Source organism: Rattus norvegicus, chromosome 7 (assembly GCF_036323735.1).
Source record: "Rattus norvegicus strain BN/NHsdMcwi chromosome 7, GRCr8, whole genome shotgun sequence".
In the NCBI taxonomy this organism is placed as follows: Eukaryota; Metazoa; Chordata; class Mammalia; order Rodentia; family Muridae; genus Rattus; species Rattus norvegicus.
The window spans coordinates 67398922-67421184 of record NC_086025.1 but is presented as its reverse complement, the minus strand read 5'-3'; the positions used below and the strand labels follow the sequence as shown (position 1 = coordinate 67421184).

Sequence of the window (22263 nt, the reverse complement as noted above, 5' to 3'; positions counted from 1 at the left end):
CCAGAAGTCCTGGGAGAGGGGGTACTGACCAGAAGCAATGATTCAGTGCTTGTGAGCCTCTAGAAGGGTTTAAAACCTAAATAAAACTTCAGCGGAAGTCGAAATGATAAAACGGTACAGGTGGAAAAGACTAAGCTTGCCCCAGGTGGTGTCCCCAGGGTTACTGCATACATTTCTTCCCTGCCAGAAAGCACACTGGGATTGTTCACCCAACTCTGGGCCTTTCAGCATCCAGATGTGGCTAATGGAAAGACAGCAGATGTGCTGGCTCCAGCCTGTAAGACTGGAGAGGGTAGCTCAAGCCATGGGAATAACAGTCAAGCCAGCCCCACTTCCTCTTGCCCTAAGGAGAACCAAGCAGCACATGCCAGCCCTGTCTAGCCAGTCAAGTTGGGTGGTATATGGCAGCTCTTCAACAATGCCAAGACAAGGACATAGGGCTGCTCGTGGAGAATGGCTGAGTGTTACAGAGCTAGATGGATCTGCAGCACTGCACCCAACACTGCTCTTCTGAGGAGACAACTGAGGTGAGGGATGGGATCCTTTCATGCTCTTAGACCTTTGTTAACACTTTGTAGTATCTACCTAGCCATGAAATCCCCAAACCAATGGCACTTACTCGGGATGGGTTGTGATGGGCCCTCAGAGATCCTGCCTATGTGGTAGAAAGACTTTTAAATATTGTACAATGTTATCTATAATTAAATATTATATAACTATATAATATTTATCTTTATACATTATATAATTATATATAATACAATGTTAATCCTTGAGCATTTTACAGATGGGTAAAGGCATATGGAAGACCAATAAGAGCAGCAGTCAAAGACTTAAACAGATTTTCTATGGATAGGAAAAAAAGAAAGCCCAGAAACTACAATTTTATTGAATATCCCAGTGCCAATGTGGGTTATCTCTGTGAGCTGTTGGCAGGAAAGCCCAAGGTCCCCACAAACCATAAGGGCTATAGCAGTTGCTGTTGGTTATAAGCTAGAACTAGATGCTAAGACCCTATTTGTTACCAATGACACTGCTTGCTTTAGTTGTAGAACATAAAAAATAAACTAGAACTGAGCTTAAAATCCACTACTGTTGAATAGCTCTTGCAGTGCCTGGAGGCTAAGGGAAGAGATTCATAAGTCCTGCTTGGTTGTGAAGGATGCGTGCTACCATATCAACATGTCAGGGAAATATGTCTACTGGTGAAATAATGACGTGGCTGTCAGGAGTGCAACCAATTTATTTCAGATTGAAGGTAAGGTCCACTCCACAGGAGGAACTTAGGTTAAGAATCTTAACCTACTGGGGCTGGAGAAATGGCTCGGCAGTTAAGAGGTTAAGAACTCATGTTCTTCCAGAGGTCATGAGTTCAGTTCTCAGCAACCACAGAGTGGCTCACAACCATCTGTAATTGGATCTGATGCCTTCTTTTGGGGTGTCAGCAACAGAGTGCTCATATACTAAATAAATAAATCTCTAAAAAAATCTTAACCTAGAATATGGTCTCTTCTAAATGAAATGGCATGATCAAGGAGTGGCTTCTGATTTCGTTTGACCATTATGGGTGCTTAAACATCTATGGTGCTTTGAATGAGAAAGGCCTTGATATTTAAATGCGTGGTCCCCAGTTGGTGGAACTGCTTGGGAAATATTAGGAGGTTGGCCTTATTGGAGAAGGTGTGTCACTCGGGGTGGGCTTTGAGATTTTAAAAGACTCCTACCATTCCCATTCACTATGTCTCCTATGTGGAGAGGAATAAACTCTCAGCTCTTCCTGCCACCATAACTTTGACCCACTATCATGAACTCTAACCCTCTGAAACCATAAGCCCAATTAAAAGCCCAATTGTCTAACAGTGCTGATAGTAGTATTTTGTCACAGCAATAGAAAAGCAATTAAAACGATATCTTAGGTCACAATTTTCTCATCTATAAGTTAGGCATCATTATAAAACCTAACTCTCAAGCAATAGAAAAGCAATGAAGATGATATCTCAGGTCATGCTTTTCTCATCTATAAATTAGGCATCATTATAAAACCTAACTCTCAAGGACTTGATGAAGTCAAGAGAGACAAGACCAGCACTAAGTGCTCGACATTGTAAAGCTCTCCCATAAATGGCAGGAGTGATCAACAGCAGCTTCTCTTCCCAGAGACACAACCATGCCTCAGGTCGCAATGTTTCTTCAGATTTTTATGAGAATACTTATGATAAATGGAAAGAAAACACTGGATGCTTTCTAAAAAGTATGCTGTGTGACAGCATAGCTTAGAGCCATAAACTGAGATTGTCAGAAAATGCCTGAGCACTTCTTCTACCTAGACATCACATGTGTAGCCCCTCTTTTTCCAGAAGGGTGGACCAACCTAAATCAAGGTCTCACAGGGTCATGGACTCCCTCATACCACAGGGTCTATAGCATCCCAGGAAACTCAGAGATCCTTGGTCAGATAACAAATACAGACAATCCTGCAGGCAGCCCCCAAATCTGGCCCCAAGTAGACTGGATCCTACATCACCAAAAGCCTACTGTCCCAAGTTTGCTATGGAAGGCAGATGATCCTCCACCTCACTGGGGCGTAGGCTTACACTGTGGGCTCAGCTGTGGCACTTCTGAGAAGCTGGTGTCATTAGATGGGCCAAGGAGTCAAGACAGTAGTAAGATAAGAAATTGTTTGTTGAAGCTCTGTCATCAAGGTCAAATCTCACAGGGAAACCAAGAGCTCATATCCTATATATGTATATAAAACACAAGCCTATCCTGACGTCTCAATGTTTCTCCAGAATTTTCTGCTAAAAGTTTTATGATCTCTGAAAACAAAATAGGCATGTTTTATTAAAGGACACTTCTTAAACTGTGGCACAATGTTGGGAAGTGCAATTTACACCAATAAAGTTGACAGCGTAGATAAGTGGGGCAGCTTTTAAGGAAACCAATTACCTGAGGAGACAGAAAAAATAAATAACAAAAGCCAAATCAATGAATAGCTTTCAAAGAAATCCAATAAGCTGTCAAGAAAATCTCTGTCCCAGCTGGTATTCTGTGTCAACTTGACACAAGCTAGAGTCATCAGAGAGGAAAAAGCTTCTCTGGGTGGTGGGTGGTGCCATCCCTAGACTGGTGGTGCTGAGTTCTACAAGAAAGCAGGCTGAACAAGGCATGAGGAACAAGCCAGTAAGTAGCACCCCTCCGTGGCATCTGCACCAGCTCCTGCCTCCAGGATCTTTGAGTTTCTGTTCTGACTTCCTTTGGTGATGAACGACAATGAGGAAGGATAAACTAAATAAACTTTTTCCTCGCCAACTTGCTTTTGGTCAAGGTGTTTCATGGCAGCAATAGAAATCCTAATCAAGACATCTATTCTCACCAGGGAGTGGTGGTGCACACCAGTAATCCCAACCTTTGGGAAGCAGAATTCAAGGCCAGCCTGGTCTACAGAGTGAGTTTCAGGACGGCCAGGGATACATAGAGAAACCCTGTCTCAAAAACAAATAACAAAAACAAAAACAAAAAACAAAAAAAAAGTCTTTTATTGATCCTGTGAAATTTTTTCCCCAAATGCTCTTCCTTAACTCTCTACACTCGAGGCTTTAGAATTTGACCAAATCGGAAAGCAAAACACAGTGAGTTGGTTGTAACCTTGGCATGACCTGCAACATTTTGACATCCAGAACAATGCTTACACACTATAGGGTCCCAGTAGGTTTGTTGAACGAATGAAAAGCCAGGCAAATTAATGAAAAGAAACAAAGTGTGTGAGAACTAGGTGATTTACGGTATCTCTAATAAACTATGTAAAGTAAATGGATTTTTCTCATCATGCAGACAAAAATCTGATTAGAAGAGTGGAAATACTGCTTTATTTAGAAGCTGGGACAGTCACAGAACACAAATGTCTATCGGACATGTCCAGCACGTGGCTCATATGTCAAGGGTAACTTATGAGTGCAGCTCAATGAAAAATAGCAAGAGTTGCCTAAACCAATATAAGGAGAGAGGTGCGGGGGAGGATTGAGAATTGTGCAATTGAGAAGCCTAAACTTTGAAGGTGACATCATGTTACAATGACAAAAGAAAGATGCACCTGATTCTAGATGCACGTGGATGAACAGGACAGCCCCTCCGATCTCTAAGATGTAAGGATTTTCCATCTCTCACTGGTCCAAACTCAGCCCTGGGTCTAAGGGGTCCTGAACAATAGAGTTCGTTACTGAATAAGTCAAGTAGAGAGGCACCGGCCCTGGACTGAGTCAGCACTGGGGAGTGAAGAACTGGAGATGGATGGCAGGTTCCCGCTGCCTTTGCCAGGCCCAGTCCCCTTGGATGCAGCCTCATGGTTCAACCTGATTTGAAGGGCCTCTGGACTTGTTCCCATGACCTCTCATGGCCCAATGCCCACACTACATGTAACCCATCATGCCTTCCCATAGCCCCTCCTGGCTCTGAGCTCACACTATCCAACACCAGCATTTGTTTTGCCTCCCGAAGCCCTTCCCAAGCTTCAGCTCTTTGTACATTTGGTCACCCAGACCTTCCCTTGACGTTGAAACTTACTTGCTGGCTCTCGGATTTATGAGAACTTCTCTGTCCTCCCTCCCTGGCCCCACCAAACTCTGAGCAGCCAAAGTACACACACTGCCTCTCTTTCATATTTCCCTGTCCACTTGCATGTATGGAAGCAAGACTTTCTCAACTCGGGGTTCTCATTTTTGAGTTTTGAAAAAACTCCCTCAAACTGGGGGTTTCAACCTCTGGTTCCGTTATGCTCAATTTCTATCTGGTGCCCTGGGATCAGGTCTGGGCAACTGGGTGGAAGGTTGGGCTCACGTTAGTGACTCGAAGCTGCAACTGGAAGTGAATGAGCACCAACCACTCTGCTGAAGTCTGAATGTGCTTGGGGACGTCAGAAGCCACACGTCACATCAGCTGAGTCAGAAAGAAGACGCAAGCTATTTAAGGAGCAAACCAGGAGAGTGGGAAGCATAGTGACTTTCTAGGAGATTAACAGAACCCTCTAAGAACTTAGATATTGAATTTGAACGATACTTCAGAAGGTAGCCATCTCTGAAAATAAGCTCTTACGTTATTAAGAGCTAGGTGTAGGAGTCACACCTATAACCCCAGCACTAGAATAGTAGGGGAAGGGTTAAAAATTCAAGGTCATCCTGAACTACACAGTGAGTTTGAGGCTAGCCTGGGATGCATGAAACCCCAAACAAACAAAAAGTTACTAAGAGTCAGGTAAGGGGGAGTAGGGGGGTCTTTAGAGAGGAAATTGGGAAGGGGATAACATTTGAAATGTAAATAAATAAAATGACCAATAAAAATTTTAAAAAGAGAGTCGGATATGATGGCTCCCACCTGTGCTCTGGCTGAGGCAAGAGGACAGTCTCAAATAATCTGAAGCCAGCCTAGATTATGTAGTGAGTCTCAGGCCAGCCTGGGATACAAAGTGAGACTTCTTTAAATAAGCAAACAAATGAAGTTATTAAATTAAAATGAGGTCATGAAGAGGTTAACCTAATGTGACTGTTAATGTTGTTAAAGGAAGACATTTAGATGCATAAAGGTACACGGGCAGAACCCATGTAAAGACACAGGAGCGAGACAAATACCTACAGAACCAGGGCAGGGAGCTCAGAAGAAACCAGATTTCCAACACCTTGATGGCAGACCTTCAACCTTCAGAATTATGGAACAATCTATTCATGCTGTTTTAAACCCCCATCTCTGGTCCTCTCTTCTGGAGGCTCCAACAAACTGACATATCACTCTTTCTCATCAAAAAGACCTTAAATATTTATAGATCAGCTGTTTGGGTAATGTTTAAAACAAGCTCTTTTGCATTTTCCAGTAATGCTCATTAAGTATTTAGATATGGTCTTAAAAAGTAAATGATAATCTTTATATAAACATTCAAAAAGAATATAAAGTACTTATTTTAAGAAATGGTATATGGGCAGCATAAATTGAAGTGCCTCTTCAATAAACTATTTAAGAAGACAGATGACTAAGTTAGGAAGAGTGGGAAGTGGGGAGTCACTTAATTAAGGGAGAAATGGGGGTGATATTATCAAAATACATTGTATGGAAGTCTCACCGTCATCATTAGTATCAGTTATAAAGACCAGGACATGACTTTCCTTGAAGGAAATAGGAGACTAGAGAACAGTGACTTTGTCACCTACAGAGGGGACACCCCCACTCCTCCCCTTCTCCACATGACATCCACATACTGCAGGTACAAGAGCCACTGGAGATACAGCTTGTGGGAATTGAGGAAGGCAACAGGAGAAGGTGAGGTAAGAGTTAATAAAAGAAGGCAATAAAAAAGGAAGGAGGTGAGGAAAGACTTTAATAGGAAATAGAAGGAAAGAGGCATGTTTTGTAGGAGGGAAAAAAATCCTTGCCCATTGGCTAGGAAAGCTTTTAAATCTGTGGCTTCTTGAATTCCCCAAGCATTAATTACAAGATAAGAGAGGGGAATTTATTTTATACAGTTCATTAAAAATGAATAATAAAAGAGGTTGGTTTATATACTAATCGAGCATGAAAGTGTATTTGATATAGAACTACATGCCCATACCAAGAAGCAGCTATGATTCCCTCTGTGGGTTCCACAGTTCCACTGACTCTGTTGAATGTGCATAGTGACCGGGCGTTTGAAGAACAGGGGAGGATTTTACTTCAAACGTCTTTTCTAAGTTTAAAACAATCACATAAACTCTACACACCAACCTTCACTTTTATGACCAGTTCTAATGAAAAGATACTCCAAGCAAATGGATCCTGTAGAAATGCCATGCGACCTGCTGTGCTGGATGAGACTGGCTTCCCACGCAGGCGTGGGCTCAACCTCTGCCAACCCCTCCCTGGGTAGGAAAATGGGAGCAGCTTATTTTTGAACTTTCAGAGAGAGGGGCGGACCCAGCCTGAAGTTAGTTAATTCTCCAGCTGCAAATTTCCCCGCAGATGTTACTCATCTCGAATCCTCTTCTTGGCTCACGCAACACAGCATCTCCCAAGGCCTTCCTTTTGCCCATTTCCACCCCACCTCAAAGATTGCTCTTCAGTAATGGTTCTTATACTGGGGTCTTCAGAAATACAGCTATTTAAGTTAGCAAACGAGCTAAGTGAAACCTTCCGGGTGTGGGACTAAATAACCTGTATTCCAACAAACCTTCCATGGGCTTCTGCTGTGCCTGGTCCTGTTGTCCATCCTCCCTACCTCTGAACTTCTTTCTCAACTCTTCCTACCTAAAACTTCTCCCTTCTTCACTTCCAAAATGTACCTGAAGGGAGTGAAACAGAGCGGGCACATGCCTCCGGCATCCATTAGAGGGATTCGGAAGGAAATGGCAACATCACATCAACTAGATAAAACCTGAGGAATCAATGCCCTTCTCTTCCTTCTGGGGAGGAACAGAGAAAGGCGGACCCTAAACGAAACTTCTCAGAGAAGAAAACTATTTGTCTAAGTAAAAAGTAGTTAAATCAAGACTGGAATCCAGGCTGGGAGATTGGCTCGGTGGTTAACATTGCTACACAGGCATGAGGATCTGAATGCAGGTTCTCACCATCCAGGGGAAACCTGAGTGTGGTGTGTGCATGTCTGTAATCCCAGCACCATGGAGGCAGAGATGGGAAGACTGATGGAACACACACACACACACACACACACACACACACACACACACACACACACACACAGACGCACACGAGACAGGCAAAGGGATTGTGGGAGAGAGAGAGGAGAATAGAAAAGACAGTAAAGAAAAACCTCAAGCCGGAATCATCCAGGAGAGGAGGGATGTGGCTCTGTCTACACAGAACATTGCACGTGTAAAGAATATTAATACGCTACTTTGTGGGCAAAACCAAGATCAAGGCTGGAGGTGAGCAGGACCTCAGCAGGACACATGGGGGCCGCACAGGCAAGTGCATAGATGCCTCACAGCTTCCATAAAGTCCCCATGGACGTCACCGCAGGCTGAAATGGACAGGGGTAGGACATGCCTTTGTTTGTTGGCTCGCCTCTTTGCTCTGAGTACAGGCTACACGAAGCCATGCATTCCTTTCACAAGGCGGGGCATGGTTTGCATGAGGTTTGCGGAAGCATTGACAGGTTGATAAATTGACCGACCTCTCAGAGGCTGCTTCCTCGGCATTATGAAGCACAGAACAAGACTCACCTTGCAGTGTTTTACCCACAGATAAAATGAAATAATGTCTCTACTGTCTCAGGGGCTCACAAATCAGTCGCCCTTCGTGTGCCCTTCACGCATTGTACTCAGCCTTCTTTCCAAGAGAGTCACAGTCTGTAAACATTAAGTATAAAAATAGCAGGAATGCCAGTCTTTCCAAGTAGGAGCCACTGTTTGTCCTTATAACATGAGGCAGACAAGAAGAGCTGCCTTGGCAGAGGACCCACGGTGTGTGTGGCTTCCTGAAGGCGGGTCTTGGTTTTTTTTAACTTCACTCTAGCTGATAATGGTGTCTTTGGTGGGTGGTTTTTGGTTTTTGAAGATATGGTTTCTTCCGTGTAGCCTTGGCTGTCTTGGAACTCACTCTTTAGACCAGGCTGGCCTCAAACTCAGAGGTCCACCTCCCAAGTGCTGGGATTAAGGATGTGCACCACCACCAGTGATAATGTGCATCTTGGGATTTCTACTGCCATCATAAAACACCATGACTAAAGAGCAAGTGGGGGTGGGGGTGGCTTATAATTCCACATTGCTGTTCATCATTGGAAGTCAAGACAGGAACTCAAACGGGGCAGGAACTTGGAAGCAGGAGCTGATGCAGAGGCCACGGAGGGAGCTGCTTATTGGCTTGCTTCAGGTGGCTTCCTCAGTCTGACTTCTTATATAGCCCAGGACTACAGCCCAGAGATGGCTGGGCCCTTCCAATATATCACTAATTAAGAAAATGTTCTACAGATCTTTTCTTTGTTTGCCTGGTTTTTTTGTTTGTTTGTTTGTTTGTTTGTTTGTTTGTTTGTTTGTTTGAGAGAGTGTTTCACTATGTTGCTCTGGGTGTCCTGAAATTCATTTGATAGACCAGGCTGGCCTCAAACTCAGAGATGTGCCTACCTCTGTCTCCTGAGACCTGGGTTAAAGGTGTGCACAACCACTGCCTGGTTCGGCCTGATCTCAGTGAGTTTTCTTAATCAAGGCTCCCTCATCTCAAATGATTCTAGTTTGTGTCAAATTGACATAAAAATGGGTCTTGGCTAAAGAAAGATATTCTGGACACCCGCGGATCCTGGCCCACAGCAGCTCTCTGCTCCCAGACCCCTTGGGAAAGAGACCTCACCGCCTGGTCAGGTGGGCACTCCTGAGGCTGCAGAGCGGAAGAGACCACCAACACTGCCCACCCCTACCCACATCCCTGGCCCAAGAGGAAACTGTATAAGGCCTCTGGGCTCCCGTGGGGGAGGGCCCAGGAGCGGCAGGACCCCTGCCTGAGACACCGCCGGAACCTGAAGGAAACAGACCGGATAAACAGTTCTCTGCACCCAAATCCCGTGGGAGGGAGAGCTAAACCTTCAGAGAGGCAGACAAGCCTGGGAAACCAGAAGAGACTGCTCTCTGCACACACATCTCGGACGCCAGAGGAAAACACCAAAGGCCATCTGGAACCCTGGTGCACTGAAGCTCCCGGAAGGGGCGGCGCATATCTTCCTGGTTGCTGCCGCTGCAGAGAGCCCGTGAGCAGCACCCCACGAGCGAACTTGAGCCTCGGGACCACAGGTAAGACCAACTTTTCTGCTGCAAGAAAGCTGCCTGGTGAACTCAAGACACAGGCCCACAGGAACAGCTGAAGACCTGTAGAGAGGAAAAACTACATGCCCGAAAGCAGAACATTCTGTCCCCATAACTGACTGAAAGAGAGGAAAACAGGTCTACAGCACTCCTGACACACAGGCTTATAGGACAGTCTAGCCACTGTAAGAAATAGCAGAACAAAGTAACACTAGAGATAATCTGATGGCGAGAGGCAAGCGCAGGAACCCAAGCAACAGAAACCAAGACTACATGGCATCATCGGAGCCCAATTCTCCCACCAAAACAAACATGGAATATCCAAACACACCAGAAAAGCAAGATCTACTTTCAAAATCATATTTGATCATGATGCTGGAGGACTTCAAGAAAGACGTGAAGAACTCCCTTAGGGAAACACAGGAAAACATTAATAAACAAGTAGAAGCCTACAGAGAGGAATCGCAAAAATCCCTGAAAGAATCGCAAAAATCCCTGAAAGAATTCCAGGAAAACACAATCAAACAGTTGAAGGAATTAAAAATGGAAATAGAAGCAATCAAGAAAGAACACATGGAAACAACCCTGGATATAGAAAACCAAAAGAAGAGACAAGGAGCTGTAGATACAAGCTTCACCAACAGAATACAAGAGATGGAAGAGAGAATCTCAGGAGCAGAAGATTCCATAGAAATCATTGACTCAACTGTCAAAGATAATGTAAAGCGGAAAAAGCTACTGGTCCAAAACATACAGGAAATCCAGGACTCAGTGAGAAGATCAAACCTAAGGATAATAGGTATAGAAGAGAGTGAAGACTCCCAGCTCAAAGGACCAGTAAATATCTTCAACAAAATCATAGAAGAAAACTTCCCTAACCTAAAAAAAGAGATACCCATAGACATACAAGAAGCCTACAGAACTCCAAATAGATTGGACCAGAAAAGAAACACCTCCCGTCACATAATTGTCAAAACACCAAACGCACATAATAAAGAAAGAATATTAAAAGCAGTAAGGGAAAAAGGTCAAGTAACATATAAAGGCAGACCTATCAGAATCACACCAGACTTCTCGCCAGAAACTATGAAGGCCAGAAGATCCTGGACTGATGTCATACAGACCCTAAGAGAACACAAATGCCAGCCCAGGTTACTGTATCCTGCAAAATTCTCAATTAACATAGATGGAGAAACCAAGATATTCCATGACAAAACCAAATTTACACAATATCTTTCTACAAATCCAGCACTACAAAGGATAATAAATGGTAAAGCCCAACAAAAGGAGGCAAGCTATACCCTAGAAGAAGCAAGAAACTAATCGTCTTGGCAACAAAACAAAGAGAATGAAAGCACACAAACATAACCTCACATCCAAATATGAATATAACGGGAAGCAATAATCACTATTCCTTAATATCTCTCAACATCAATGGCCTCAACTCCCCAATAAAAAGACATAGATTAACAAACTGGATACGCAACGAGGACCCTGCATTCTGCTGCCTACAGGAAACACACCTCAGAGACAAAGACAGACATTACCTCAGAATGAAAGGCTGGAAAACAATTTTCCAAGCAAATGGTCAGAAGAAGCAAGCTGGAGTAGCCATTCTAATATCAAATAAAATCAATTTTCAACTAAAAGTCATCAAAAAAGATAAGGAAGGACACTTCATATTCATCAAAGGAAAAATCCACCAAGATGAACTCTCAATCCTAAATATCTATGCCCCAAATACAAGGGCACCTACATATGTAAAAGAAACCTTACTAAAGCTCAAAACACACATTGCACCTCACACAATAATAGTGGGAGATTTCAACACCCCACTCTCATCAATGGACAGATCATGGAAACAGAAATTAAACAGAGATGTAGACAGACTAAGAGAAGTCATGAGCCAAATGGACTTAACGGATATTTATAGAACATTCTATCCTAAAGCAAAAGGATATACCTTCTTCTCAGCTCCTCATGGTACTATCTCCAAAATTGACCATATAATTGGTCAAAAAACAGGCCTCAACAGGTACAGAAAGATAGAAATAATCCCATGCGTGCTATCAGACCACCACGGCCTAAAACTGGTCTTCAATAACAATCAAGGAAGAATGCCCACATATACTTGGAAATTGAACAATGCTCTATTCAATGATAACCTGGTCAAGGAAGAAATAAAGAAAGAAATTAAAAACTTTTTAGAATTTAATGAAAATGAAGGTACAACATACCCAAACTTATGGGACACAATGAAAGCTGTGCTAAGAGGAAAACTCATAGCGCTGAGTGCCTGCAAAAAGAAACAGGAAAGAGCATATGTCAGCAGCTTGACAGCACACCTAAAAGCTCTAGAGCAAAAAGAAACAAATACACCCAGGAGGAGTAGAAGGCAGGAAATAATCAAACTCAGAGCTGAAATCAACCAAGTAGAAACAAAAAGGACCATAGAAAGAATCAACAGAACCAAAAGTTGGTTCTTTGAGAAAATCAACAAGATAGATAAACCCTTAGCCAGACTAACGAGAGGACACAGAGAGTGCATCCAAATTAACAAAATCAGAAATGAAAAGGGAGACATAACAACAGATGCAGAGGAAATTCAAAAAATCATCAGATCTTACTATAAAAACCTATATTCAACAAAACTTGAAAATCTTCAGGAAATGGACAATTTCCTAGACAGATACCAGGTACCGAAGTTAAATCAGGAACAGATAAACCAGTTAAACAACCCCATAACTCCTAAGGAAATAGAAGCAGTCATTAAAGGTCTCCCAACCAAAAAGAGCCCAGGTCCAGACGGGTTTAGTGCAGAATTCTATCAAACCTTCATAGAAGACCTCATACCAATATTATCCAAACTATTCCACAAAATTGAAACAGATGGATCACTACCGAATACCTTCTACGAAGCCACAATTACTCTTATACCTAAACCACACAAAGACACAACAAAGAAAGAGAACTTCAGACCAATTTCCCTTATGAATATCGACGCAAAAATACTCAACAAAATTCTGGCAAACCGAATCCAAGAGCACATCAAAACAATCATCCACCATGACCTAGTAGGCTTCATCCCAGGCATGCAGGGATGGTTTAATATACGGAAAACCATCAACGTGATCCATTATATAAACAAACTGAAAGAACAAAACCACATGATCATTTCATTAGACGCTGAGAAAGCATTTGACAAAATTCAACACCCCTTCATGATAAAAGTCCTGGAAAGAATAGGAATTCAAGGCCCATACCTGAACATAGTAAAAGCCATATACAGCAAACCAGTTGCTAACATTAAACTAAATGGAGAGAAACTTGAAGCAATCCCACTAAAATCAGGGACTAGACAAGGCTGCCCACTCTCTCCCTACTTATTCAATATAGTTCTTGAAGTTCTAGCCAGAGCAATCAATCAGACAACAAAAGGAGGTCAAGGGAATACAGATCGGAAAAGAAGAAGTCAAAATATCACGATTTGCAGATGATATGATAGTATATTTAAGTGATCCCAAAAGTTCCACCAGAGAACTACTAAAGCTGATAAACAACTTCAGCAAAGTGGCTGGGTATAAAATTAACTCAAATAAATCAGTTGCCTTCCTCTATACAAAAGAGAAACAAGCCGAGAAAGAAATTAGGGAAACGACACCCTTCATAATAGACCCAAATAATATAAAGTACCTCGGTGTGACTTTAACAAAGCAAGTAAAAGATCTGTACAATAAGAACTTCAAGACACTGAAGAAGGAAATTGAAGAAGACCTCAGAAGATGGAAAGATCTCCCAGGCTCATGGATTGGCAGGATTAATATAGTAAAAATGGCCATTTTACCAAAAGCAATCTACAGATTCAATGCAATCCCCATCAAAATACCAATCCAATTCTTCAAAGAGTTAGACAGAGCAATTTGCAAATTCATCTGGAATAACAAAAAACCCAGGATAGCTAAAGCTATCCTCAACAATAAAAGGACTTCAGGGGGAATCACTATCCCTGAACTCAAGCAGTATTACAGAGCAATAGTGATAAAAACTGCATGGTATTGGTACAGAGACAGACAGATAGACCAATGGAATAGAATTGAAGATCCAGAAATGAACCCACACACCTATGGTCACTTGATTTTTGACAAAGGAGCCAAAACCATCCAATGGAAAAAAGATAGCATTTTCAGCAAATGGTGCTGGTTCAACTGGAGGGCAACATGTAGAAGAATGCAGATCGATCCATGCTTATCACCCTGTACAAAGCTTAAGTCCAAGTGGATCAAGGACCTCCACATCAAACCAGACACACTCAAACTAATAGAAGAAAAACTAGGGAAGCATCTGGAACACATGGGCACTGGAAAAAATTTCCTGAACAAAACACCAATGGCTTACGCTCTAAGATCAAGAATCGACAAATGGGATCTCATAAAACTGCAAAGCTTCTGTAAGGCAAAGGACACTGTGGTTAGGACAAAACGGCAACCAACAGATTGGGAAAAGATCTTTACCAATCCTACAACAGATAGAGGCCTTATATCCAAAATATACAAAGAACTCAAGAAGTTAGACCGCAGGGAAACAAATAACCCTATTAAAAAATGGGGTTCAGAGCTAAACAAAGAATTCACAGCTGAGGAATGCCGAATGGCTGAGAAACACCTAAAGAAATGTTCAACATCTTTAGTCATAAGGGAAATGCAAATCAAAACAACCCTGAGATTTCACCTCACACCAGTGAGAATGGCTAAGATCAAAAACTCAGGTGACAGCAGATGCTGGCGAGGATGTGGAGAAAGAGGAACACTCCTCCATTGTTGGTGGGATTGCAGACTGGTAAAACCATTCTGGAAATCAGTCTGGAGGTTCCTCAGAAAATTGGACATTGAACTGCCTGAGGATCCAGCTATACCTCTCTTGGGCATATACCCAAAAGATGCCTCAACATATAAAAGAGACACGTGCTCCACTATGTTCATCGCAGCCTTATTTATAATAGCCAGAAGCTGGAAAGAACCCAGATGCCCTTCAACAGAGGAATGGATACAGAAAATGTGGTACATCTACACAATGGAATATTACTCAGGTATCAAAAACAACGACTTTATGAAATTCGTAAGCAAATGGTTGGAACTGGAAAACATCATCCTGAGTGAGCTAACCCAATCACAGAAAGACATACATGGTATGCACTCATTGATAAGTGGCTATTAGCCCAAATGCTTGAATTACCCTAGGTGCCTAGAACAAATGAAACTCAAGACGGATGATCAAAATGTGAATGCTTCACTCCTTCTCTAAAAGGGGAACAAGAATACCCTTGGCAGGGAAGAGAGAGGCAAAGATTAAAACAGAGACTGAAGGAACACCCATTCAGAGCCTGCGCCACATGTGGCCCATACATATACAGCCACCCAATTAGACAAGATGGATGAAGCAAAGAAGTGCAGACCGACAGGAGCCGGATGTAGATCGCTCCTGAGAGACACAGCCAGAATACAGTAAATACAGAGGCGAATGCCAGCAGCAAACCACTGAACTGAGAATAGGACCCCCGTTGAAGGAATCAGAGAAAGAACTGGAAGAGCTTGAAGGGGCTCAAGACCCCATATGTACAACAATGCCAAGCAACCAGAGCTTCCAGTGACTAAGCCACTACCTAAAGACTATACATGGACTGACCCTGGACTCTGACCTCATAGGTAGCAATGAATATCCTAGTAAGAGCACCAGTGGAAGGGGAAGCCCTGGGTCCTGCTAAGACTGAACCCCCATTGAACTAGACTGGTGGGGGGAGGGCGGCAATGGGGGGAGGGTTGGGAGGGGAACACCCATAAGGAAGGGGAGGGGGGAGGGGGATGTTTGCCCGGATACCGGGAAAGGGAATAACACTCGAAATGTATATAAGAAATACTCAAGTTAATAAAAAATAAAAAATAAAAAAAAGAAAGATATTCTGGGTAGAAGGAAGAAAATAAAAACCAGAAATCTCGGGGAAACTTGAAAATAAGAGTTTGAGCCAAGGTGATTAGCTTTAGTGAAGTCACCTCAGGAGCCAAGGAATCTCATGGCTGCTGGCATCTGTTTTCCCTCCCTCACAGTGGCTCCAGCAAATGCCAGTTATGGGTACTGTTTGAGATTATGATTATCCTTCCTACTCAATTACCAGAAGTCAGTGATTAAAAATACTAGTAATTATCAAGCTTCATGAAACCTTCGTTGGTAACAAACCCTGCCCTGTTTTCACTCTCCAGAGCAGTCAGTTCCTCTTGTTACACTGATAATTTAGGAAGGGTTTGGCCTTCTAATGAAATGCATAGTAACTTTACAGGGCAGTTCACAAGCAGAGACTGTGGTAAAAGCTGCCGTGGTCATAGTGTCTCTTTACAGCAGTAGAACCCTAACTAAGACAGCCGGCAAATGCAGAAAGGAATACCCCAGCAACGATACCTGGGAAAGACAAAACTGCAAAGCAAGCCCACGTGGAAAGACCATGAAGAGGCTTCCCTTCACACTCACTTTCAGAACGAAGGACATGGAGAATATTTGAGCAATTGGGCAAGAACAGTGAGGGGTTCTAAAACAGCTGTAATGCTGTGCTGGTTGCCCTGGAAACAGTACAAACACACACACACACACACACACACACACACACACACACACACGCCTCCACCACCCCCATAGGACAGTGATGTGTAAAAGAGAACAGATGGCTTAGATGATGCAGGCAGTGTCTGAGCCCGGAGAGGAACTGGCAAGGCGGTGTGTGTCACTAGTAAAGTGGGAAGAAACCTATTGTGTTCTAGGGACAGCACAAATGCTGCTCAGACTCTACCTGCCACCATCATGGAAGGGATTTGGGCTCGTTTGCCCTCCTACTGGCCTAAGAGCATTGCTCTGGATGGTCCTGGAAAGTCACATGGCTAGTTAGAGCTGACTTTTGTCCAGCTAGGAAGGTTGTGATGGTCTAGAAGGCCCCTGGGGTTCAAGTCAAAGTGGTCAGCATTACTGTCTGCTGAAAGGCTCAGACTTTTCCCAGAAGCCCCCGAAGTTCTAAATTGTTAGCTCTTTGCTCTTCTTAGCTTGTATCCTTTATACATCCCGTTCCTGAGCTGACCTAGCATCCTCCGGGCAATGTCTGAGGCTGCCTTTGAGCTCCATTCTCATCCCTGTGCTGCCTGTTCAACCCAAGGCTCTCTCCATGGCCATGGTTCTCCAGGATCTTCACAGGTAGTGTTCCCTTAAATTGCCTATCACTGAGGTGGTTCGGGCGCCCCCTAGGCTTCCTAAAACTCCTTCAGAATATTCATGAGGTCAGAAACACATATTTCATTCTCTCAGACTTTCATGAGTGTATATAACAAAGGTTGACTGATAAGGTTTTTAATTCCACACTACAACTAACTCCAAGAACCACTGTCCAGTTTCATGTGCTGACAAAGAAGACTCTACATGAGAAGACTGCTACAAGATGCATTTTGTAAACGTGTGTACAAAGTTACTGATCTTTCTATAAGTCCATTCTCCAACCACATGTGATATGTGTATTTATGTGGTATCTATGTATAGACCAACCAGAACATCCCATGGCTGGAAGTATAGCTCAGTGGTAAAGCAATTGTGTAGGGTTTCTCTGTGTAGCTCTGGATCTTCCTGGAATTCCCTCTGTAGACCAGGTTGGCCTCGAATTCTGAGATGCCTGCCTCCGTCTCCTGAATGCTGGGATTAAAGGCATGCACCACCATAATTGTCTATTAGCCAGTATTTTTTAAGTTTTACTTTAGCTCTGGTACAGTGACTCATGGTATTTTCTAGCTCACATAAGAAGAAGCTCTTTTAGGCTCTCAATTTACTCTTGAGTGTATGAGGAAGGTTCCTGAGATCAAAAAGCTAGAGAAAGCATGCTCAGCTGGCAGACTGGCTAAGTTGGAGATGCCTGAATGGTCACACCGCTTCTACCAAATTACTGATCTGTCTATAAACCCGTTCCCCACCACCTCACTACTCTTCATGGAGGCCATCACTCTTAAGCCTCCCACACTGTATCTTATGTCTACCACAAAACCCCAGGTGGATGAAAAGGACAAAATAAGCCCACGTAGATATAGGAAGGAGGGGCCTAACACACTGGTAGGTGGAATGGGTGGAGAAGTGCATTTCTGATGATGGTATATGTGTGTGGATACGTGTTTATGTGTGTGGAGGTGCGTGCATATACATGTGTGTGTAGACCAGAGGTCAATGATTGGTGTTACTCCTCATGACTCTATCTGTTGACAGTCTCTCACTTACCTTAGGCTGGCTAAGTAGGTTAGACTGACTATCCATGGAGCCCTACCAATCCTGTGTCTCCACCTCCCCAGTACTGAACTTACTGGCATACAAACCATGCCAGGCTTAAAAAAAGAAATAAACATGGATTCTGGCCATCAAACTCGTGTCCTCATATTTGCACAGCAAGGACTTTATCAATAGGACCACCTTCCCAGCCCCCCTTTTACTACTGAGACTCTGATTTATACAGATATAAAATATGAGGTTTTGAAGCCTAAAAAGTTTGAACAAAAATTTAACCTAAGTAGGCTGGACATGGTGACATATGCCTTTAACGACGGCACTGAGGAGGCATATGCAAGCAGATCTCTGTAAGTTTGAGGCCAGCCTACTATACATGAAAGTTCCAAACCAGTCAGAGCTATGTACTGAGATCCTGTAATGAATGAACGAACTAATGAATGAATGAATGACCTAAGAAACAACTTTGTTTCTACTCAAAGTTCAGGGAAATGCTTGTAAGCAAATAACCAGGGAACATGTCATGCTAAGAGGTGCTGTAATTGTGGCCAAAGTGACAAGTTCCAGGACTGCAATGTGCCCTGGACAGTGTGCTGAGCATAGAAAGAAAAGCAAACACATAAACAGGAGATACCCTACTGGGAGGATTTTTGAGGCCTGACCCACCCGTCCCTGCCTCCAGCATAGCTGTAGCCATTTTGTTCCATGCCTGCAAGCTATTTCGTATTGCTATTGTAATATGTCTGCCACTCATTAACATAGATAAGTAACCTGACTCAGAGCAAGATCGTGCTGATCACATATCCTGCTATGTTTTGTATATTCTGAGATTTGTTAATCTTAAGAACTTCAACAACCATACGCTCCACTTAAGGTCAATCAGAATAAAGGTCAGTTAGAACTGTTCTGTCTAGATATCCAAAATAGCTTTAGTCAGAGCCAACTTCCTGCACCTGCACAAGTTTATTGTGGTTTTTTTTTTCTTTATAAGCAGACCTTGAGAAATGTTCAAGGTTGTAGCTCAACCCCTGAATTCTGAGCTACAACCTAGTTGACCAGTCTTAGGGTGTGTGTTCAATAAACCATCCCTGTCTGACTGAGATCAGTGTTTGTGTGGTTTGTGGGGTGACTCCTGGACCCCAACACGGAAGGCAGCTTGCCTTCCAGTTCACGGCTGTCTCCCAGCATCCTTTGTGAGCAAACATGCTTCCCTCACATTTGGGAGCCTCAGTACGTGAGGTTCAGGGAGCAGAGAGGCGACTGCACATAGCATGCAGCTTCCAAGCCCAGGTTGAAGACACGTCCTGTCCCACCCCTTTGTCCCTGTCACATTCCCCAGTAAAATAAGGAGGAGAGGATAATCTTGTTGTGGGTGTCTTAGTAACTGACTTATTGCTGTGAAGAGACATCCTAACCAAGGAAACTTATAAAAGAAAGCATTTAACTGGGGCTTGCTTACAGTTTCTGAGGGTCAGTCCATGGTCACCATCTGGGGAGTATGGAACAGACAAGATGGCACTGGGGCATCAAGGCCAGCCTGGTCTACAAAGCAATACACAGGTCTGTTTTTCTTTGAAATCCTATCTCAAACCTCCCCATCCCCACCAGCCCACCACCCACCAAAAAAAAAAAAAAAAAAAAAAAAGAAAGGAAAAGAAAAGAAAAGAAGGGGTTGGGGATTTAGCTCAGTGGTAGAGCGCTTGCCTAGGAAGCGCAAGGCCCTGGGTTCGGTCCCCAGCTCCGAAAAAAAAAAAAAAAAGAAAAAAAGAAAAGAAAAGAAAGGAAAGGAAGGAAGGAAGGAAGATGCTGTGCTTCCTCGGTATGTGAAAGGCCTTGGGTTCTGTCCCTAAGATCACAAAAAAATAAAATAAAATAAGCCCAACTATGCAGTCACAGATGGTAATACAGGAAGCATCAAGATATGTTCAGTTATTTATATATACTTAAATATATATGTTTATCATATAAATATCTTTAATATTTTTATGTTCTAAACATTTCCCAGTTCTTTTCAAAGTATGTAGAAGACATGCATTTATGGCGCTGTGAACCAGGGGCTCTCAGGAGAATGAAGACAGGCTCACTACTCGGTCAGTCAGAACAGGCTCTGCCCTATCAGAACAGGGATCTTCAATCCTTTGGTCCCTGACTGCAATGTGTGGTCCCCCAGACACCTGTCTGAAGGCCTATGTTCTAATAGCTGCCTGCAAGCTATGAGGGTGAAGTGGGTTCAGAGATCATGCAGGGTTTTGCTAAAGCCAACGTTTATTATATATTTACAATTTACAAACATCGCCTCATTTACTTCCCTGAAAATGCTCCAAAGCCAGCCTTTCTGCTTCCACTTGACAAATGAGGGACAGAGCCTCAGAGAGGTCACCTGGTGAGAAACAGCAGCAGGACTTGAAGCCACACTCATTCCAAAATGCTCCTCCCTGCACAGGCCTGTTGGTATTCTGTATGTTTTGTGGCATATTCTTTCTGAAGAAAACATGTTTACTAAGCGGAAGTTACTGAGACCTGCCATTTTCATTCCCCATGTCTGGGTACAGGCTCTGCCTGTCTACATTGCCTACTTCTTCCTATAGCACCATATGCTAGAAAATGGATGGCCTTATGCAGACAAGTTTAATACATTTTCTTTTCTCATAACACTCCTATTCAGGCAAGTCCAGCAAGGATATCTTCAGAAGAAAACACTTTGACCATGTGTATTAGAGCAAAGTTATATGCCCACATTAAACTCAAGGCTTTAAAATAGAAGCCTCAATTTAAAAACCTGGATACTTTGCATCCTCAATCCAGAGGTGTCAATTGCCAGAGGGATCCCCTCCACCCCCATGGTCCCAGTACAGCCAGCAGAGAACTCAGAGATGGCATCACACACACACACACCACACACACACACACACCACACACACACACACACACATACACCACACACACACACCACACACACACACACCACACACACACACACCACACACACACACCACACACACACACCACACACACACACACACACCACACACACACACACACACACATACCACACACACATCACACACACATCACACACACCACACTCACACACACCACACACCACATACACCACACACACCACACACACACCACACACACATCACACACACACCACACTTATTACTACTTATTAATCATAGGCACATTCTACATCTTAGATTTGAAAAAGGAAAGGGCACGCTAGAATTCAGATAGTAATGGTCTTTCTGCCTATCAGCAGCAAATTGCACAAATAGGCATTAATGTCCCTAGAAACCACACACACCACACACACATCACACACACACATCACACATCACACACATCACACATCACACACCACACACCACACACCACACACACACCACACACCACACACACATCACACTCACATATCACACATCACACACACCACACACACACACCACACACATATCACACATCACACACACCACACACACATCTCACACACACATATACACACACCACACACACACATCACACACCACACACACAACACACACACATCACACACACCACACACACACATCACACATATACCACACACACACTCACACACACCTATCATACACACACCACACACACATACACACACATACACACACACTCACACACACCTATCATACACACACACCACACACACACACTCACACACACCTATCACATACACACACATACACACACATACACACATACACACACACATACACACATACACACACACATACACACACACCACACACATACACACACACCTATCACACACACACACCACACACACATCACACACACATACCACACACACATACCACACACACACACATCACACACACCACACACACACATCACACATATACCACACACACACTCACACACACCTATCATACACACACCACACACACACATACACACACATACACACACACTCACACACACCTATCACACACACACACCACACACACACACTCACACACACCTATCACATACACACACATACACACACATACACACATACACACACATACACACACACCACACACATACACACACACCTATCACACACACACACCACACACACATCACACACACACCACACACACATACACACACACACACACACACACACACACTCACACACACACACTCTGCCTGCTGC

At 43.4% G+C, this 22263-nt stretch overlaps 1 protein-coding gene across 3 annotated transcripts in view; it reads right to left on the bottom strand.

Moving 5' to 3' along the window:
• The window catches only part of Matn2 (matrilin 2), a 149628-nt gene that overhangs the window by 108583 nt on the left and 18782 nt on the right, over positions 1-22263 (bottom strand). The gene's annotated exons all lie outside the window — the stretch shown is intronic.